This window comes from Silene latifolia, chromosome 1 (genome assembly GCF_048544455.1).
Source record: "Silene latifolia isolate original U9 population chromosome 1, ASM4854445v1, whole genome shotgun sequence".
Classification (NCBI taxonomy): Eukaryota; Viridiplantae; Streptophyta; class Magnoliopsida; order Caryophyllales; family Caryophyllaceae; genus Silene; species Silene latifolia.
In genome coordinates this window covers 128,208,161-128,229,124 of record NC_133526.1, presented here as the reverse complement: position 1 = coordinate 128,229,124, position 20,964 = coordinate 128,208,161, and the positions used below count along the sequence as shown (strand labels likewise).

At 40.8% G+C, this 20,964-nt stretch overlaps 1 non-coding gene across 1 annotated transcript; it reads left to right on the top strand.

The window, feature by feature from the left end:
* The first annotated feature begins 8,203 nt into the window (after nt 1-8,203).
* On the top strand, nt 8,204-8,310 carry LOC141618865 (small nucleolar RNA R71). Its single transcript, XR_012531517.1, has one exon. It is a non-coding gene; the product is annotated as a small nucleolar RNA R71 (small nucleolar RNA).
* The last annotated feature ends 12,654 nt before the right edge of the window (nt 8,311-20,964 follow it).

Here is a 20,964-nt window from a genome sequence, read left to right as displayed (position 1 = left end):
GATCACCACCGTCAAACGACAGTAATTTCAAACTCTAGTTAGCCAATCATTACTGATTAATATTGATCAGTTGACTATATAAATGAATCAACCCTTTCGTATTCTTATTATGAGATTTATTATGATTTTAAATCATGTGATCACACTATTGTTGACGACACATACTCCAACATTCATGGGAAGTATCCCTGTGATTTGAGTATGTGGTTGACCACTAAGTTGGAGTATGGGTTGAAATATAAGGGAGCCAGATCGCTCTCTATAAGGTTTATGATTTGAAATCCTCCAAGCCCGTGGACTGTATCTGTAACCACTTGGTTGCTTGACATTTTCTCTATTACGGCCTTGATAGGTGACGAACTGATCGTTACTACCTTGCCATCTAGAGGGAACTTGATCTTTTGGTGTAAGGTGGATGTCACTGCTTTGGAAGCATGAATCCAGGGCTTACCTAGAAGTATATTGAAAGATGCTCGATGTCCACTATCTGAAAATTAACCTTTCGCTCGATTGGCCCAGTGGCCACAGTAAGGTTAATTAGCCCCACTACTTTACGCCGCGTTCCATTGTATGCTCGAACGCCTTGGTTAGTAGGAGTCCAGTCTGATTCTTTCATACCTAACTTGTATCCTGTCTTTAGTGTTATGGCATTGACTACGGAGCCATCATCCACCAAAGTTATTGGTATGTTTTTCTCAAGCAAGTGACTGTGATGTATAGAGCGAGGTTATGAGTGATGCCAAAGGAAGGCAAGTCCTCATCTGAGAAAGTAACTGGGTTTCTTAGCTTGACTGAGTCTTGGAAGACTAGGTTGACGATGTCATTGGGTGCAGAATCATGTGCTACGTTCAATTTAGCTAATTCTTGCAGTAAAGCCTGACGATGAGGAAATGAACTTGCAACTAGTTCCCAGACTGAAAGATTAGCCTTTGTCTTTTGAAGTTGCTTCAATAAATGGTCAGCAAATGTATCTTCACCATTATTTGGTGTGATTACATTGGTGTTAGTAGTTGGTGTTAGTTATTTAGACCATATTAATACTCATCTTATGATATTAAAATTACAAATTAATTTAAAATGATCTAAATCTACATGCATGCAAAAAAAAATATAAAAAGATGGTATTAAACCATCTTAAGACAAAAGTTCCTTACATTGTATAAGACAAGTTTTGGGCACAACTCAAGGACTCCTTCCTTGATGTTGTTCTTGAGTTATGAAAATAGATGATCCTCCAAGACAACAAACCACCAAAAAGATGGTCTCCTAAGGATACGCCCAAGAATCAACCCAAAATACTACTATAATACTAACTAGGTATATGTAGTAGTAAACCTTGTTTATTGTATATTTGATGTAATAAATAATATTATTACTTTGATAATATTATTATTTGATAAATATATGTGATTTTGATGATAAAGATGAACAAAATTAGAAGGGAAAAATGGTCTCTAATGGAGGGTGAAGGCAACCCGTTTTTAGCTCACAAAAGGACAAATTTTTACTTCTAATTTTTCCAACTTAAGAATGAAGTAAAGAGTGGTGTATTTATAGGAAAATGTGGGAGACAAATCTTAGTGGAAAAACCACCTAAATGGACACATGTATGCCCTAAAAAAAACCAAAATATATGGACTACTTTTGGTCCATTTCGGTTTTCAACATTTGCCCCACAAATACTTATAAGTCTTATATTTAATTATCTTACATAATCAAATATTAATTTAATTATTTAACACTTAAATAATATGAATTAATTACCAATGACTACTTTACTATTAAGTAATCATAAGACCACTTTATCAACATACAATGTGTCAATATTAACCCATTTAGCTAATTTTTCAACTTCTTGTAAAAATTAATAGCTAATTGATTCTACCTCAAAACATATACACATATCGTATAAAATTAATTAATTAACAATTAATTAATAAATTCTAATCATTTATTATTTAAATATCACATAATTAAATAATAAATCTCCTTGTCTCGAGTTCGTAACCCGTCATCAAATAATACATTTACGTGACTAATTAAAAGTCAAATAATACAAGGAATTAATTATCTCGTATCTCACACAAACAATTAATTTATTCTGTTTAGCCGTCATCCTATAGGTGTGACCTAAAGGGATCAGCTGATCACCGCCGTCACATGACAATAATGTCAAACTCTTGTCAGCCAATCATTACCGATTAACGATGACCAGCTGACAAATAAAAAGATAAATCCCTGATATTCCTTTTACGAGATTTAATATATAAACGCACTTATTGTGGAGGACACTACTCCAACAATCTCCCACTTGTCTGACACAAGTGTGCGTTACCAATTCTCTTGTCCAATAATATCTCCCACTCAATGCAAGATGTCTCTCAGGCCGTTCTTGCATGTGATCATATCATAAAGTGGTTTCCTCGATCAGGAGAATGACTGTCTGACAGGATAATCTACTATAGATCTCATCCGAGCGTGGCCATGCATTCACAGTCATCTCTCCTCGAGTGCCTTGAGATAAAATATGACTTAAAAGGACAATCCCGTTGACCTATTTTCTTCATTCGATACAGATCACAATGACCCAGTAAATGCTCATCGGCCTCCGTTTACGGTGCGGCCTAGAAAAAAAACCAAAGCCACCGGAAAACCGTACCAACTCAGACAAAAAGTCACCAGTATAAAGACTTGACTCGAAGGAATAAATAGAAATCCTCCCCACGGCCTAGCAACAAAAGGACTCTATAAACGGTCACTGTCCGACAAATTGTCTCACAATCTGCCTATGTAATCGACCAGTCATCACTATGACCATATGACAGCCGAATCTGTCATCTATCGCCTTACAATATAGTCACTCCGAGACGTCACCTCATTAAGTAACTAGGGACAAAATACAATGTTAATCCAGTTCACTTAATAGGGTTCGACATTGTCTTTACAACCTATTTGGAGAAAATAAAGTATATAAATTCAGACATTAAACTGAATATAACGATAAATACAATTATCATATATGGAATAATAAATACAATATTTTGATTATTACATATTATATAATTTACAACAGTTCTGTCATTCGTCTCAATCCCATCGAAACTACATGACTATCATGTTTAGCTTGAGACAATGGCTTGGTTAAAGCATCAGCGATGTTGTCAGCTGTCCCAACCTTACAAACTATAATTTCCTTCCTTTCGATTAAATCTCTAATTACATGAAATTTCCTAAGTACGTGTTTAGACTTGTTACTAGACTTGGGCTCTTTTGCTTGAAAAATTGCCCCACTGTTATCACAATACAAAGTGATAGAATCCTCGGCGGTGGAAACTACCTTTAGTCCCTTTAAAAATTGCCTAATCCAAACAGCTTCCTTTGCAGCTTCGGAGACTGCAATGTACTCAGCTTCCGTTGTAGAATTAGCAGTCACAGACTCCTTGAAACTTCTCCAGCAAACCGCCCCTCCGTTCAACAAAAAGAGAAAACCAGCCTGGGATTTCAAATCATCCCTATCGGTTTGGAAACTTGCATCCGTATAACCTCTTATACGTAATTCAGATTCTCCTCCAAACACTAAGAATGAATCTTTAGTCCTTCTTAATTACTTCAGAATATTCTTGACGGCTATCCAGTGACTCTCACCTGGAGTTTTCTGAAAACGACTCGTCATACTTAAAGCATACGAGACGTCATGACGAGAACACATCATAGCATACATGATCGATCCAACAGCGGAAGCATAGAGAACCGATTTCATGCGTTCAATAACCTTAGGCTCAGTAGGACACTGTGACTTACTCAAAGTTATCCCACTGCCTATAGGTAGAAAACCTCTCTTGGAGTTTTTCATATTGAATCGGTCAAGAATCTTATCGATATAGGCTTCTTGACTCAATGTTAATATCCTTTTGGATATATCCCTATAGATCCGGATACCCAAGATGCGCTGAGGTTCTCACAAATCTTTCATTTGGAAGTGATTTCCTAATCACTTCTTAACAGAAGCAAGCATATCTACGTCATTCCCAATGAGTAATATGTCGTCCACATAAAGAAGTAAGAAAATAACTTTACTCACACTAAACTTTATGTATAAACATGGTTCCTCAACACTTCGAGAAAAACCATTCTATTTAATAACATGATCAAAACGATGATTCCAACTCCTTGACGCTTGCTTAAGACCATAAATGGATCTCTTAAGTTTACATACTTTGTTAGGATTTTTAGGATCCACAAAACCCTCAGGTTGTGTCATGAACACTTCCTCTTCCAGAAACCCATTCAGGAAAGCGGTTTTGACATCCATTTGCCATATCTCATAATCATGAAATGCAGCAATCGCTAATATTATCCGAACAGATCTAAGCATAGTAACTGGTGCAAAAGTTTGGTGAAATGGTTGGTGTCTTTTCTTGCAATGATGGTGTTTCCTATGACCTTGTGCCACACTCTAATGCCCGGATGGTGGACTAATAGAGCGGGACTAGCATGAAAGTTCTCAAATTTCCTTCCGGAAATCGCCTCCCAAAGAGGGTCGGGGTCATATTTGCCAACATTCTTTAAATAACTCGGTGAATCGCTAAGACCCAAAGATTTACCCATTTCCTCAAAGGAGATGCGCCTACTAACATTAGCTAGGCGAAACTCGATGCTTTCCATAGTCTCTACCTTGTTAACTTTCAAGGAACTCAAAAATTCTAAGGTAAGGGAGGGGTATGTCAATTCTTTTGATTCAAACAATTTCTCCAACCCCATGGCTTTAAATAAGGCTCTAGTTTGCTCAAGGACACACAACTTATCTAAGGAATCTTCACAAATAAACTTAGTGGATAGAAATGATTTTCTAGCAAACTTGGCAAAAGTGTCCCTATGGGATTTGGAAATGAAAATTACCTCCGGATAATTCGAAAGTTGAGCAATTTCCGGAGTAGTAGATGTTGTTGCTTCCATGGGAGGTTGTTCTTGTTGCATTTCCAAGTTTGGGCTAGCTACCACCATAGCCAATGCTTTCTTTGCTTGAAGACTCTTTTGTCTTGATGTGAGTGCCTTTGCCTTTGGTGCCTTTGCCTTTGTTGCTTTTGTTGCTCCCTTTGTCCTTGCCATTGATGAATAAACCAAGAAAAGAGTGAAAAATCTTCAATTTCTAGTTCACCCAAATCGATTTAAAGATGAAAGGCTTTGCCTTTATGAATTCAAAAATCGACTCAAAGGTTGAAGATTTTGTGCTTGGTTTTGATTTTTGTTGAAAGAGGAGTGATTGATTTGTTGTTAAAAGGATGTTTTGATTTGATTTTGGTGAATGTTGTTGAGGAATCTTGTTTTTGTGATGGAGAGGATGAGGGTTTTGGAGTTAAGGGGTTCATGGGTAGTGTTTTGAATGAAGGAATGAAGAAATGAATGTGGGAGGGGGTTTATAATAAACCCGAAAAATTTGAAATGCAGGGGGAAGACGGGCAGCTTTCCTTCGGGACGCCCGGATTCTGCCTGTTCTGGGTTTCAGAATTCTCGCCTAAAGACGGGCGGATTAGAACAAAGACGGGCGGATTCGAAAATGCGGGACGGGCGTCTTTCCTTTAGGACGGGCGTCTTTCTGAAGACGGGCTGATTCTATTGCAGGACGCCCGGATTTGCTAACAGTCACAAAATTTCAAAAGTTCAGCTTAGAAGGACGGGCGTCTTTTGCCTAATACGCCCGGATTGCCTAAAGACGGGCGGATTTTCCTGAAACCGCTCGGATTTGACCCCTTTTACCCGGATTCAGTTCCATCCGTGTACTTTGCATATCCCTTGTCATTTTTCCATTCTTCAAAGTCTCGTGTTCTTCATTGTGGGGGCACTACTAAGGCATGAATAGCCTAGGCAATTGCTATCCCCACACTAAGCTAAAGCACTACACATCAATTGAAATTATTAGTCCCTCCCTCACTTCTCTCAAACATGATAATTATCTTGATCAAAGTATAAAAATCCAAAGATGACAAAAATGCAATACAAGAATTGAAATGCGAGTTAGGGAGTTAGAAATATTTACAAATGGTGGTTTAGGGAGGACTCCACCAAACTCTCATTCTTGATGAGATGTCAAGGGGGCATGTTCAAGGTGTTGTTGATGTTGCTCAACACCTTTAAAAAGTAATCAAAAGCTTGTTCATTGTCATGATAAAGTTCTTCAATAGACCTTTGCCCTTGTTGTCGATCTTGATCGATGGCATTACCAATGTAGGGATTGAAAATCCCTTCAAATTCGTCGTCCCAAAGACCACAAACTTCATTAAGTTGATCATTAAAAATCTCTTGATTTGATGGAGACAACTCTCCCATTTTCTTTTCTTGGCCAATAAGGCCATCTTCTTCATTGCTTGACTTTGGTGAGCTTTGCAAGCTCTCTTTGTCACAATTCACTTGCTCTTTGAATGGAGCATCTTCAATTTTCTTCTTCCATTGTAGTTCCGACTTCTTCCTATCATCCTTCCGACTATAATGATCGATCATAAAACACGGTTCATGTAAACGGGGAGCTCTCATAGTCTTGTCAAGATTGAAAGTTATGCTCTCATCTCCCACTTCTAGAGTGAGCTCTCCATGTTTTACATCAATCACCGCACCCGCGGTGTGTAAGAAAGGTCTTCCTAGAATGATTGGAATGTTGGAATCTTCTTCCATATCAACAATGACAAAGTCCACCGGGATGAAAAACTTCCCAATTTGTACGGGAACATCTTCCCATATCCCTAATGGTGTCTTCGTCGATCTATCGGCCATTTGGAGTGTGATATTGGGGCATTTAAGCTCTCCCATCCCCAACCTTTTACTCACCGAGTACGGCATAACACTCACACTAGCCCCTATATCACATAAGGCTTTGTTGATCGTGGTGTCGCCAATGGTACACGGTATTGAGAAGCTTCCCGGATCCTTGAGCTTTGGAGGTGAACTCCCTTGAAGTATTGCACTACTCACCTTAGTGAAGGCGATAGTCTCAAGCTTCCGGATCGACTTCTTCTTTGTGAGGATGTCTTTCATGTATTTTGCATAGGGCGGCACGTGATTGATTAATTCCGTGAAAGGAATTGAGACTTCCAAATTCTTCACAATTTCCATAAATTTTCCAAGTTGGTCATCAAATTTGGGCTTGGCTTGACGACTTGGAAAAGGAAGTCTATTCACAATGGGCTCCTTCTCCTTGACCTTGTCTTCATTTTTCTTTGAAATTTCTTCTTTTGATGATTCTCCATCTTTGGAGTTTTGCACAATTTCTTCCTTATCACTAGCTTCCATAACCTCATCCTCAACTTGCTTCTTCGGTGCTTCATACCTTGTACCACTTCTCAAGTGAATGGCACTAACCGTTTCATATCTTGGGGGATTACTTTGAGGTGGTAATTGCCCCTTTTGTCTTTGTGAGCTTGAAGATGCTAGTTGAGTTAATTGGGTTTCCAACATTTTGGTGTGAGCTAGAATGTTGTTGATGGTGGTTTCCTTTGCTTGACTATCTTTTTGCATTTGAGTGAAAAATTCTTGTTGATTCTTTTGCATTTGGAGGACCGCTTTTTGAACATCAAAACCTTGGTCATTTTGTTGATTGTATGGAGATTGATTTTGGTAACCTTGGTTTTGGTTGTAAAAGGGTCTTTGATTTTGGTTTCTCATAGGAGGTGGGGTGTATGTTGTTTGAGGGTTTTGAACATTTTGGCTTTTGTATGAGAGATTTGGATGGAATTTAGCGTTTTCATTGTAATAGTTGGAATAAGGGGTACCACTCTTGTATGCTTTGAAAGCATTCACTTGTTCATTTGTTCCCCTACATTCACTTTGGTCATGTCCCAAAGTTCCACAATTCTCACATATCCCACTTGGGATTGATGAAGATGCCGTCATGGCATTAACATGATGGTTTGGTGATTTTGAGGCTTCTTCAAGTCTAGCCATAGCTTTTTCAAACTTCAAATTGATTGTATCAATGTGAGCACTAAGTTGAGCACCCAATTGAGTAACGGAGTCCACTTCATGCTTTCCTCCTCTAGTAGCCTTGCGAGGTCTACTATATTGTGAGTTATGGACCGCCATTTCCTCAATTTTGTTCCATGTTTGATTGTCATCAACTTCGGTGAACATTCCATTTGATCCCATGTTGAGAATGTTCCTTGAATCTTCATATAGACCGTTCCAAAATTTTTGTACCAAGAACCACTCGCTAAGTCCATGGTGAGGACATGAGCGATAAATTCCCTTGAACCGCTCCCAAGCTTCATACAAAGATTCTTCATCCCTTTGCTTAAAACCCGTAATTTGAGCTCTTAACATGTTAGTCTTTTCCGGTGGGTAGAATTTTTTGTAGAAAGCTAGAGCCAACTTTTTCCAATAATCAATACCGAGAGTGGCCTTATCAAGGCCCTTCAACCATTGTTTCGCGGTGCCAATTAGAGAAAAAGGAAATAAGAACCATCGAATTTGGTCTTGAGTTACACCGGTTTGAGAAATCGCATCACAATAGTCACAAAAGGTTTCCATATGAGAATGAGGGTCTTCACTAGGCATCCCCCCAAATTGGCTCCCTTCGACTAATTGGATAAAGGCGGATTTAGCAATAAAATTTCCGGTCAAATGTCGTGGTGTGGGAGTACCATTGGGTAGGTTCTCCTCGGTGGGTACTGAATGTGATGAAAACTTAGGCATTGTGGGTGTATTTCGTGTTGTTTTTTGTGTTGGGTTCTCCTCACCTTCTCTTGCAAAAGGGTTGATGAACTCAATAGTTGGTTGAATATCTACAACCTCACTAATACCTCTCGAATTTCTCCTAGCAAGTCTTCTATTGGTTGTCAAAGTTCTTTCAATTTCACGATCAAAAGGTAACAAATCACCTTGTGACTTTCTAGACATGCAAAATATCAAACAACTCGAAAACAACTAGAACAAACCTTGAGGAGTTTTACTTCCTCAAGGCAAAGAAAGACACAATTAATAACATTATAAGAAAATCTAAATCAAGATAACACCGTCCACGGCAACGGCGCCATTTTTGGTCGGACTAAATCTTTTCGGTAACTTGTCGTTAGGAGCACCTAGACCAAAACACAATTTATAACTTCACAAACAACTCTACAATTAGTAAAGAGGCAAGTAAAGGTCGGATCCCAAGGGACGGGAATTGAGATGAGATTTCTATTGAGACTAGTGGTGTCTTAGGGGTGTCACAATTTGGGTTGATGTAGAAGGTCACTAAACTAAATAGCAATGAAAGTAAACAAGCAAGATGAACTAAAAGGGTTGTAAACAATTGATAAAAAGCACTAGGGTATCATGGGGTCATAGGGGATTCATGGGAATTGATCATACAAACATGTTCTCAAATTATAAGCAAGCAATTATTATTGTGATGGATTGAGTTGGGTTATATCTTACAATTCTAGGAAAGTTTGGGTCCCGGAGCCGAATCGATTAGATTGTACAACACCTACAAGTCGACTTAGTCTCCCCTACTCAACAACATGCATGGTCTAATGAGACTCGAGTTGGTTTATGTCTTACAAGTCTCATTGAAAAGATAGGTGATGGGTAAAAAAATGCAAGGATTCATAGGCTCGCATTTCATCAAACATAATATGTGCATGATTTGAGATCAAAACAAGCAAGCAAATAAACCATGAAAGCATATTAATTTAAGCATGAATCATTCCCCATGTTGGTTTCCCCTAATTACCCATTAACCCTAGCTAGGTCACTACTCACTCATTATCATGTTGATCATGCTAGCAAGGTTGTCAATCATACCAACAAAGTAAAACATGATGAATAAATAAAAGTAATTAACAATAATTAAAAAGGGATTAAGAGAATTATACCTACTAGTGATTCCAATAATAAAGCAAAGAATAAAAGAAGTACTTGATGCTTGATTGAGAGGTTGTCAATCTCCCAATAATAACCCAAATAATCTTCAATTACCCAAAATAAAGGATGAACAAAAGAGAGATTAAGGAAATAAAACTTGTATTAAAACTTGATTAATTGTTGATTACAAAACTAAAGAGAGATTTGATTGATATTAACTACTCTAATAATTGATAAGAAGAACATGCTCTTCTAATTAGACTAATGGGGTATTTATAGTGGAAATTAGGTGGATGCATTAGGGTTAACTAAGGGCTAAACTAGTAATTACACTTTTGAGATTTGAGCAGGGAAACGCCGGTATTTTTCAAAGGATGGGCATCTTTCATTGAAGCTTGAAGAAACGAAATCTTGCTGTCTTGGAATCCGTGCGACTTAGGCACGGGACGGCCTGATTTAGCAGTCTCTGCCCAGGCGTCTTCAAGGAAATCCGGGCGTCTTCTGGGCTTGCTGCCCGGGCGTCTTTGGGAGAAGACGGCCGGATTGTGGAGGTGGAGGACGGGCGTCTTCCAGTCAATCCGCACGGATTGCTTTGGATGCCTTCACTTCTTTCTTCTTTTCTTCCTTTCCTTCATAAAATCCTTGGGGATTTCCTCGGGGATGCAAGGATCCTTTCGCGTCATTACCCATCTACTATAGTATGTACAAAGGCCTTCTAATCTTGTCTCTACTTGATGCTTGGTCATTGAATTCAATCAATTTAGTCTCATTTTGCCATGAAAATGCAAGGTTTGCAATCCTTTCCTACCAAGGACACAAAACCTCGAAGAATATGCAAAACAAAGAACTAAAGACAATAAATGACCCAAATATGCACTAAAAAGCATGGGAACAAGGCTAATTCGGGGACTAAATATGCGCTAATTATGGTCACATCACAGATATTCCTTCTACGTCGGGGAGAGACCCCATGGACACTTACTTTGACCCTTCCATTGCTATGGGAGTGACCCAGGAGATGGAAGAGGATATAGAGGAGGCCCCGCGGAGGGCCAATGTAGGACGAGACGGCCATCAGCTTGTAAAAAGCGCCTGATTGGGCCAAGAAATGGGATGGTAGACATCTCATTTGGGCGGCGGAGAGCCACATGTCGTATAGGACGGCGAGGGGCATGGTAAACCTTAAGCTTGTTATTCCTTTATTACTTATTTATTTCTTACATGTTTTATGCTTAAGAAAGCTTTCTTATGAATTGACGCATGAGGCTGGGAATATGAGGTCCTTCTCTGGTTACACGACAATGATTGACGCCTTTGAGAAGCTGTCGGAGGAGGAGAAGGCTATCATTGAGCGGGGAGCCTTTGGTGCCTTGGTACGAGGCTAGAGGGAGATCAAGGAGAGGAAGATTCAGGCTAACCTCAGCATGATTTGAGCCTTTCTTGATCGGTTCTGGGACACGACCTCGACTTTCCATATGCCTTTTGGGGAGATCGGGGTCACCTTGGAGGACTACGGCATGATCTTGGGTCTGCCGTGTGGAGAGGAGCCATTGGTGTGGCCGTTGGTGGTCATGAGAGTAGACTCAGTCGAGGCAAGGAGTCTGGTTTGTTGGAACCTGGCTACGGGTGCGGCCCAGGTTCCTGGTTTGGTGCTGAGTACCTACGTTAGGGACTACTTCGGTGGTAGGATTCCGGCGAGAGTGAGGATGGATGGATGCATGGTGCCTCCACCACCCTGTACTGCTGAGCAGCAGGCCCGTTTGTGGTTGTGGTAGTTCTTGTCTTCGATTTACTTTGGAGACAAGGGGGAGAGGCTATCGACGAAGATTATTCCTTTTCTTTGTTACTTGAGTAGCCTAGGTCGCTGGGACTGGGTTACTCCTAGCTTTGCGGGCCTCACGCACTACATGAGGGCCATGGTCCATCTGGAGTTGATAGAGAAGGGGACTTCTCCTGCCATTGTCGGTCCTGGACTCCTCTTGGAGGTGTGAACCTTTCTTGAAAATACGAAAAATCATTTTTGTAGAAAACAATTTGTAATCATCATTATTTTGCCTGTAGGCGTGGGTGTACTCTTACTTCCCCGGCTTTACACCCACGAGGGCGGTGGACATACCGAGAGCGTACCCTATCGTGAGGGACTGGGTAGTGTGTCATTTGAAGAGCCAGCAGTCTTCTTACGATGCTTGTTGGAAGGGAGTGAATGCCCTGATTTTAGACAGTGTAAGTGCCTTTGATCTTCATTTTATCTTTCCTTTAGAGATGATCATAGGAATGACCCCTCGTTTTCTTGCTTTAGTGGGTGCCCAGGCTCTGGGAGAGCTATTCTGGGGCTCCACCCTTTGTGGCTGAGGTTCTCCGTCCCCGGAGTTTGAGTAGGTTGCTGTTGATGACACCAATGGGGCCTGTGTGGTACCTGGGTAAGCGTTTGACTTGGTAGTGTTCTCGCGACACTTTTACGGTTCCCATCGACCCTCCACGGACGATGTTTAGGGAACCTTCAGAGGCTGAGAGGACAGCTGACCTGGCGGACGCGAGCGGTGACACCCTCCTTCTCCCTGGTGCGGAGTACGCTCAGTTTCTTCACAAGAGGCTAGCGTACTGGCCGATCATGGTAAGCATATTTACCGTTTACTTATCTTTTATAGATCTGATAGATGATAAATGACCAGCGAATAATGAACCACTTGAGTTTTGTAGGAGATCGAGGTGGCGGACGTCGAGCCCCCAGCTTTTCCACAGACGTTGGAGTACACTGACTCGACGGGCATGACAGTGATCTCGGAGATCTATTCCTTCAGCGAGGCGGTGACTGACGCTGGCTTGGATGAGTGGCAGCACGTCGTGAGGAGGGTAAGCCCCCAGCTTTGGCTGTCTTTAACATTTTATGCTTTATTACATAGGAATGCATTTGGTTAAACCTTCTCCGTATTTGAATGAAGGTGGCACCGTCCAGCCATGTGGAGCTGTGGAGGATGGCAAACCGGCTGTGAGCTACAACCATTGAGGCTCTTACAGGTGGCTCGGGGCGACAGGTATGAACCTTTTGTAACCGTCTTTATTTTTATTATCTCCAATTTTGTGAAGTGAAGTGAAGTAAAGTATCACTCCATTTTTCTGTGTAGAGGGAGCGTGACCTGAAGCGTGAGCTGACGCAGTCCCAGGAGGAGACGACCCATTTGCCGAGAGAGCTCGAGGCTAGAGATGTTGAGATCGCTGCCCTTGAGGCGAGAGTGGCTGAGCTGAGGGGTCGTCAGGGCTAGTTTGTGTTGGCTGTTCGTACATTTGTACAGTTTGGATGTTATTTTGGGCAGGAGCCCGTACTTTGATGTATATTTTTGCACTTTAGTTGTATATATATGACGGCCTACGTGCCTTTGCTGATGGGTGTTTGTTGTATCTGCAGGTTAGCTTTGAAAAACAGGTTTGGCATGTGACGGTTTGCGCCGTCATGCTGCCCAAATTCATGTAGAAAATCACATAGCAAAAAGAATTAACTTAGAAAATTAAAATGGCCTAAATTAGCACGAAAAAGAAAAGAAAATGAAAAAAAAAAGCCCGAAAGTGGACAAAAAGTGACCGGACGGTAGGGAGGGATACCCCTAAAAAAAGAATTTAAAAGAAATGTCTAAGTGTTTCAGAAACATTTTGAAAAGAGGGAGTGAAATGATACCCCGAAAAACAAACGGAACGAGTATGTGTGCGTATTTGGCGAAAATGTTGATTTTGCCTCGAAAAGTGAACCCGTAAAAGATTAGGAAATATAAACTTGGTAATTAATCGAAATTATCGAATTAGGTCCCCATAGGAATAAAAAACTATAATTAAAACAGATTAGGAAAGATCCCACAGCTGTCAAACAAGGAAACGAGCCTGGGGAAGAGGCGCAGCAGGAGCTGCGACCCTTCGAAGAGGCGCATCTGCTACTGCATCTTCTCTCCAGCTAGTCAGTTTTCAGCAGAAATTAGGAAACGTCGAATAGTATAAATAGAGGCCTCGGTTGAGCTTTTATTCTCACAATTCTCCCTTCCTTGACTTCGTCTATTACATAAAACCTCCTATATCTTCTCAAACTTTTCCAACAAAAATATGGATGCCTTTGAAAATCGCATTAAGGAGTGGACGAATGAATTTACGAACGTGGAGAAACACGACATGGGTGCTTTTAACTTAGGATCAATCATAAGTTTGAAGCTAGTGAAGGAAAGTAGGCCCTTTTTGGATGCTTGTCTTGAATATTGGGACCCGAATTTTCATGTATTTGCCTTTCCGGGAGGCGAAATTTGTCCCTTTCCCGAATAAATTGCTGCGGTTGGAGGATGGGACGCATAAAGTGTTCTGGCTATACCCCCTAGCTCTCAAGGCTATAAAAATAAATTTAGGGATTTGCTTGGACTGACCAAGGCTGAGGTAGACCGTCTTGTGACCTCAAAAGGTGTCCGTATGTTTGAATTTGTCGATTGATTTATAAATAGGGAAGACCTACTATCTCTTATGCTGCGAGGCGCAGAGCTTATGGGTTTTGCCTTCTTCATTGCTATGTCCTGCGAGGGCATGTGGACAAAGAGATGATGGGTGACCTTCAATTTTTAGGCATAGTGGAGAAAATGGAACTGCGCAGGAGCCCAGCATGCTTAGTTCTAGGGGAGACCATTCTAGGATTGGGCAACAAGAAGGCGAACCGCGAGCATCCTTATCTTGGGAGTCCTATTATTTTACAGGTAATAATCCGTTTTCTTATCCGGCCGTTTTTTTTTTCATTTTTTTTTTCGGTCGGTCTTGGATACTAACTCCCATCCCCTTTTTGCAGATCTGGCTAATGGAAAGGCTGCGGTTGATCGAGCCCCCAGTTGACGTGACAGGGTATCGCTTTCAATCAATTACGATGAGAACGACGCTATACATGGTGGACTTCACTCGAGTATGTGATTATTGGGAAAATATATTGAAGAGTGAAGGTGGGCCCTTGATCAGGTGGATCGTGCCATGGGTGGCATCTTAGATCGGTGACTGGAGTATCGTCTTCGGATCCAACACGGTCAATTCGCGTTCCTGGCTTGAAATTCATGGTCTATACTTTTTCGGAGAGATTGATGAGGCAAGTGGGCCTAAGACAGAAAATCCTGAAGCTAGACATCGTCCCTCAAACTGGCTTGGCGCATACTTCGAAGTCTTGTCGAGAGCGGGCTATTCGCTGGGCCCAAAGGAATATGTGGTTCATACCCGTTCCGGTTGGCTCGTTATGGGTATTTGACTCGTATTTGCAGTGGAGGACAACTAGTACCCCTGAGGATCGTGAAAAGCTATGGAAGCAGGAGCCCGTAGACTATAAGATCCGGGAAGTGGCGAAGGAGAACCAAAAGTACTTAACTGAGGAGGAAGAAGAGGCCGGATATCGGGTCGTTCGTCCATCGAAGAAACCAAAGAATGCTCCTGCCGAGAAGATGGTGGTGGATCGAAATATTAAAGCTGGACCGCGAGAACGACCGTTAGTGATTAGGTCGGAAATAACATAAGAGCGTCTTGCTCGTGGTCGAGACAAGAAATGTGACAAAGGCGACAAAGGCAAGGGGAAAATGGAAGAGTAGTCTTAGTCATTTTTATAGTATTATTTATTATTTGAGTTGTAATAAATGCGGGGTTTTTAGAATCCTAGCCTAGCATTTTAATTTTCAGCATTTTAAATTTATATGTATTTGCCGTACTACTATTATTTAAGGAATAATGAATAATTGATTTATTAGTTAAGAAACTTTTATACATTTTCTTTATTTATTCTTGTCTAATTTCAAATGCAACATGCAAATGTCCTTCTATTTACATCTTGAAATGACGGGTTATATCCTGTAAAGGATTGTTTACGTATTCATTAGAAAAAATGAAATCAAACGTTGAACGTAGTTCGAAAAATGTAAAAGAATAAATGTTCGAAGCAAGAGCTTGTAATGAACTTAGAAAAATAAGTGTGTGCTTTACTTACTCCTAAGGAAATGCAATTCAATTTGATGATATGAGGATGTCAAAATGTCAAAACGCAGGAGCGAAATGTCATAAGCTTTTTAGCGGGCCAGGGGCTGTTTTTATTTCGTATCTCAAGAACGGCACGTGTGTCACGCGAGGCGCCTTTTATCCTATTTCTAAGGGTAGTACCATTTCAATTGGTCTAGGTTAGTCGGTTTAGAAAACTCATTCCCGTCTAGGTCTGTGATCTTAACCGCACCACCTGAAAGTATGGACTTGACCAAAAATGGTTCTGCCCAATTAGGTTTAAATTTTCCCCATGGATCGACAGGTAAGAGATCTCTGACTGACTTGAGTACTAAATCCCCTTCCTTGATATTTCTGGGTTTGACCCGTTTATTAAAGGCTCGTTTGATACGTGTCTGATATGTCTGCACATTATGTAATGCGCTTAGCCTCTGTTCGTCCAAGAGGACGAGTTCATCATCCTATCCCTATTCCATTCAGCTTCTGGAATTTGACTTTCGAGTAAAATGTGTAGGGATGGGATCTCTAGCTCTACTAGTTGTACAACTTTCATGTCGTAAGTCAAATAGAAAGGAGTAGCCCAGTGGGCATCCTAACCGACGTACGATATCCCCATAACGCAAAGGGTATTTCGCTAGGCCAATCGCGATAATTGTCGATCATTTTCTTGAGGATTGTGACGACATTTTTGTTAGCTGCCTCTACCGCGCCATTAGTTTGAAGTCTATATGACGAGGAATGGTGATGCTTGATCTTATATTTGGCTAGCAACTGTTCAGCTTCGGCACGAAAATGTGACCCGTTGTCACTGATGATTTCATGTGGGCAACCATATCGACAGATGATATTGGCTTGTATGAACTTCTCCACATGTTTGGCTGTATGGCTAGTGTAAGATGCTGCCTCGATCCATTTAGTAAAATAGTCGATAGCTACTAAAATATAACAGTGACCTCCTGTCCCAGTTGGAGTGATTTTTCCGATGATGTCTATTCCCCAAGCAGAAAATGGCCAAGGAGATGTCATGGTATATAGCATTGAGGGAGGAACATGTTGCACATTCCCGAAGATCTGGCCATTATAATAACGCCTGACGTATTTGATGCAATCTGACTCCATTGCCATCCAGTAATACCTTAGACGCATAATTTTCTTTGCTATCATAAGTCCACTCATGTTAGGACTGCATTCTCCATCGTGAACTTATTCCATTACTTTCTGTGCCTGTGAATGATCAAGGCAACGCAAGACGACACCAAGTGGTGTTCTTTTGTACAACTCTCCCTGCATAAGGAGGTATTGAGAGGCAAGTAGGTGTATGGCGCATTGTCCCCTTTTATCCATATCTGGTGGATATGTACCATTAAGCTTGAAATTTAGAATGGCCTGGAACCAAGGTTCCTCTGGGTTTTCCTCTTCATCTGTAATGAAGTGTACATAGGCTGGCTCTGATCGCTGCACAAAGGCATTTTAACCATGTTGTCTGGCATATTAATCAAGGATGCGAGTTTTGCAAGAGCGTTCGTAAACTGATTTTCTTCGCGAGGCAGGTGTAAATAAGTAAACTGATCGAAGATTTGAGCAATCTGATCTATCCTAGCCTGATAGGGTGCTAGACGTTCACTTCAGATTTTCCAAGATCCATTGATTTGGTTAATGATTAAAGATGAATTCCCGTGAACTCGAAGGTTCTTGATGCCTAGGCTCACTGCTCCTTGTAGACCAATGAGGCAAGCTTCATACTCTGCTGCATTATTTGCCACCTCGAAGTCGAGTTTGATAGAAAGTGGTGTATGCTCGCCTTCAGGAAAAATAAGCAACACTTCTATTCCAAATCCTCTCAAATTGGATGCCCCGTCAAAGTAAAGATCCCAAGAATTCGCACTGGTTTGTAAAATATCCTCATTTGGAAACGACCACATGTCTATTGCTTCCGTATCGTTAATAGGATTATCTGCGAAGAATTCAGCCACGACGCGTCCCTTTATGACTTTCAAAGGTACGTATTTGAGATCGAACTTTGAGAGTATTAAGGTCCATATTGCCAAGCGTCCATTGAGGACGGGTTTCTCGAAGAGGTATTTGACGGGATCCATTGTAGAATACACTTTGACCGAGTAACTAAGCATGTAATGCGTAGCTTCTTTGTCGCTCACACAAAAGCGGGGCATGTCTTCTCGAGAGGTGTATACTTACTTTCGTACTACAAGAACTTCTTACTAAGGTAGTAGATAACTCTTTCTTCTTTTCCGACAGTCTGTGCGACCATAGTCTCCATGGCTGTTTCGGGAACTGTGAGATATAAACCAAGAGGTTGATCTTGTTGGAGAGGCATTAGCACTGGTGGCTTGGCAAATATCTCGTTTATCCTGTCGAACGCCATTTGACAGTCATCGTCCCATACGGTATGGTCCATTTTCTTGAGCTTTTTTAAGATAGGTTCGCAGATCATAATGAGTTTCGATATGAATTGACTTATGTACTGCACCTACCTTTCCCAGGAATCCTCTAACCTCTTTTTCTGTTTGGGGTTATGGTATCTCGATTAAGGCCTTGATCTTGGATGGATCAATTTCTATTCCCCTCTGGCTGACAACGTATCCCAGAAGCTTGCCTGAGGATAGAGCCTCATGTTGTATTTATGCAATCTGAGGAAGAACTTGCGAAGGTTAGCGATGTGCCCTTTTCTATCCTTATATTTGACGATCATGTCTTTCACGTACATCTCTACCTCTTTATGAATCATGTCATGTAGCAATGTAGTCGCAGTGCGTTGGTACGTAGCCCCAGCATTGATTAGCCGGAATGGCATAACAGTATAACAGTATGTGCCCCATTGAGTGACGAAGGCCATCTTGTGCATATCTTCTTTGGCCATTTTGATTTGGTTATACCCTGCATACCCGTCCATGAAGGATAACAACGCGTGATCTGCTGTATTATCTACCAATATACCGATGTGTGGTAGAGGGAAGTCGTCTTTAGGACTCGCTTTGTTCAAGTCTCTGAAATCAACACAAACCCGGATTCGCCCATCCTTTTTTGGTACGGGGACTATAGTAGACACCTAGTCTGAATAGTCGGAAACTTTGATGAATCCGGCTTTGAATTGCTTATCGACTTCTTCTTTAATCTTAAGAGCCCACTCTGTCCTCATTCGACGAAGCTTCTGTTTTACGGGTTTGAAACCTGGCCTAATTGGAATGCGATGTTCTGCAATATCCTTGTCGATCCCTGGTATGTCCTTCTAAGACCAAGCGAAGACGTCTTTGAACTCATGTTAGATGTCGATGAAATTGGCCCTTTCAGTTGGGTCTAGGGTCATCCCTATCCTAAGTTCTTAGGGTTCTAATTCCGTTCCTACGTTGATAGGTTCGGTGTTTTCTATAACTGGTGCCTCTTCCCCCTCGTCTAGTATTTCTTTAATTATATAGGGAGGTAATTCGATTGAGTCTGGGTCAGGATCATCCTCATTATCATCCTAAACAGAATTGCATACATAATAACACAAGGAGTAAGCAAAATCAGATTTATTCATATTAATGTTTGAAAATAGCTGAAACAAAGAAGCCATCTGCACAGTAGTCAGTGGCGGTAAAGGGACAGTTGCTGGAACATTCCCCAAGCTACTGTTACTAGGCGATACTATGCTAGGAGAAACAAAAGGGTGTGGAGTGACGACAGGAGGAGACTCTCAATCGATTTCTCTAGACTTAGATTCCGACTGCGACTCTGATTCCGACTCTGACTCGAATTCATTGTCTTCGGTTTCTCCTATGAACATCTCTCCTTCTCCAGTAGTGACCTTGAAGAGTTTTCCTTGATTGTTGGTCCACTTGATCGACTTTCTCCATCCTTTCTGCTGATTTGAGCTGGTGTCAGTGATCAGTGCCGTAGGTTTGAAATGATCGTCTTGGAGTATCATGGTAATGATCTCATCCTGCGCTGCCTTAACGAATCGATCCTCTCCAAATAGAAGGCTAACAGCCTGTTCGTCGAGACAAGGTGTCTGACGAGTTTTGACGGTAGGAACCGTTTCTAAAGGAATGAAGTAGCAATCGTGGAAGACTTCGATTCCAGCTAGTTGAATGCCTCTGTACCGCCAAGGTTCGGGAAATCCATAAAAATATTCATAGCCCCCCTCCCTGAGGAAGTACCCATTTAGTTTAGGGAGATAAGGTTTCATTTGGACTCCCTTACTTTTGCGATTCTGAACCTGAGTAAGCGTTTCGAGGGTTTTCGGCCTTCGTGGGCTTGTACCCCAAGCCTAGTGGTATCTTTTCGGAGTTACCTTCCTTCAAAGGAATAAAGATACTCTCTCTGATAGGGTTTAGTGGCATTCCTTGTTAGGTTCATATACCTATTATTAGACTCTTCTAATAGAGAACTAATAACATATTAATATGAGTTCTTTAGATCTAGTGCATGCATAACTAAATAAGAGATAAAATAAGAAAAACAATATTCCTTACATTGTTATATGGCTCGAAATAATGGGCACAAATAAGGTCACCTTCCTTATTTGTTCTTGAGCTTAAATGTAATGGATGATCCTCCTTAATCCCAAGTATTGAGATCCTCCTCTCGATTGCACCCAAAACAAATCCCTTAAACTAATATATTAACTAACTAGATTAATATACTAGTATCCTTAAATAATTCTAATAATATTCTTATTACTACACTAGTAATCTTTTATTGTTAATAGAATTTTTGGATGAACAATCTAATGTATTCTAAAACTAATTTTTTAGAGAGATGAGAAGATGAGAATAAGAATGGTGAATGCATAAGAATAAGAATGACAAAATGAGAACAAAATTCTCTCATAAAAAGAGGAGTGGCCGGGTAGTGCAAGGCCTTGTGCCAATGCATGTCTTGCTCTTTTTCTTTTTGTTCTTCGCCAAAATGTAGCTGTGTATGCTCGTATGGAATAGCCATAATGATATGCAGTTTATCACATAAAATAATATCATCCACACTCCTTCCTCCCTACATTTCGGTCCATATGTATAAAATGGACTTCAATTTTATTTTGTCAATTTGTCACTTGTCACACAATATGTCACATGTAGTATGTAGTAGTAACATGTTATTAATTAATTTAATACATATTTATCAAATAAATATCATTATATA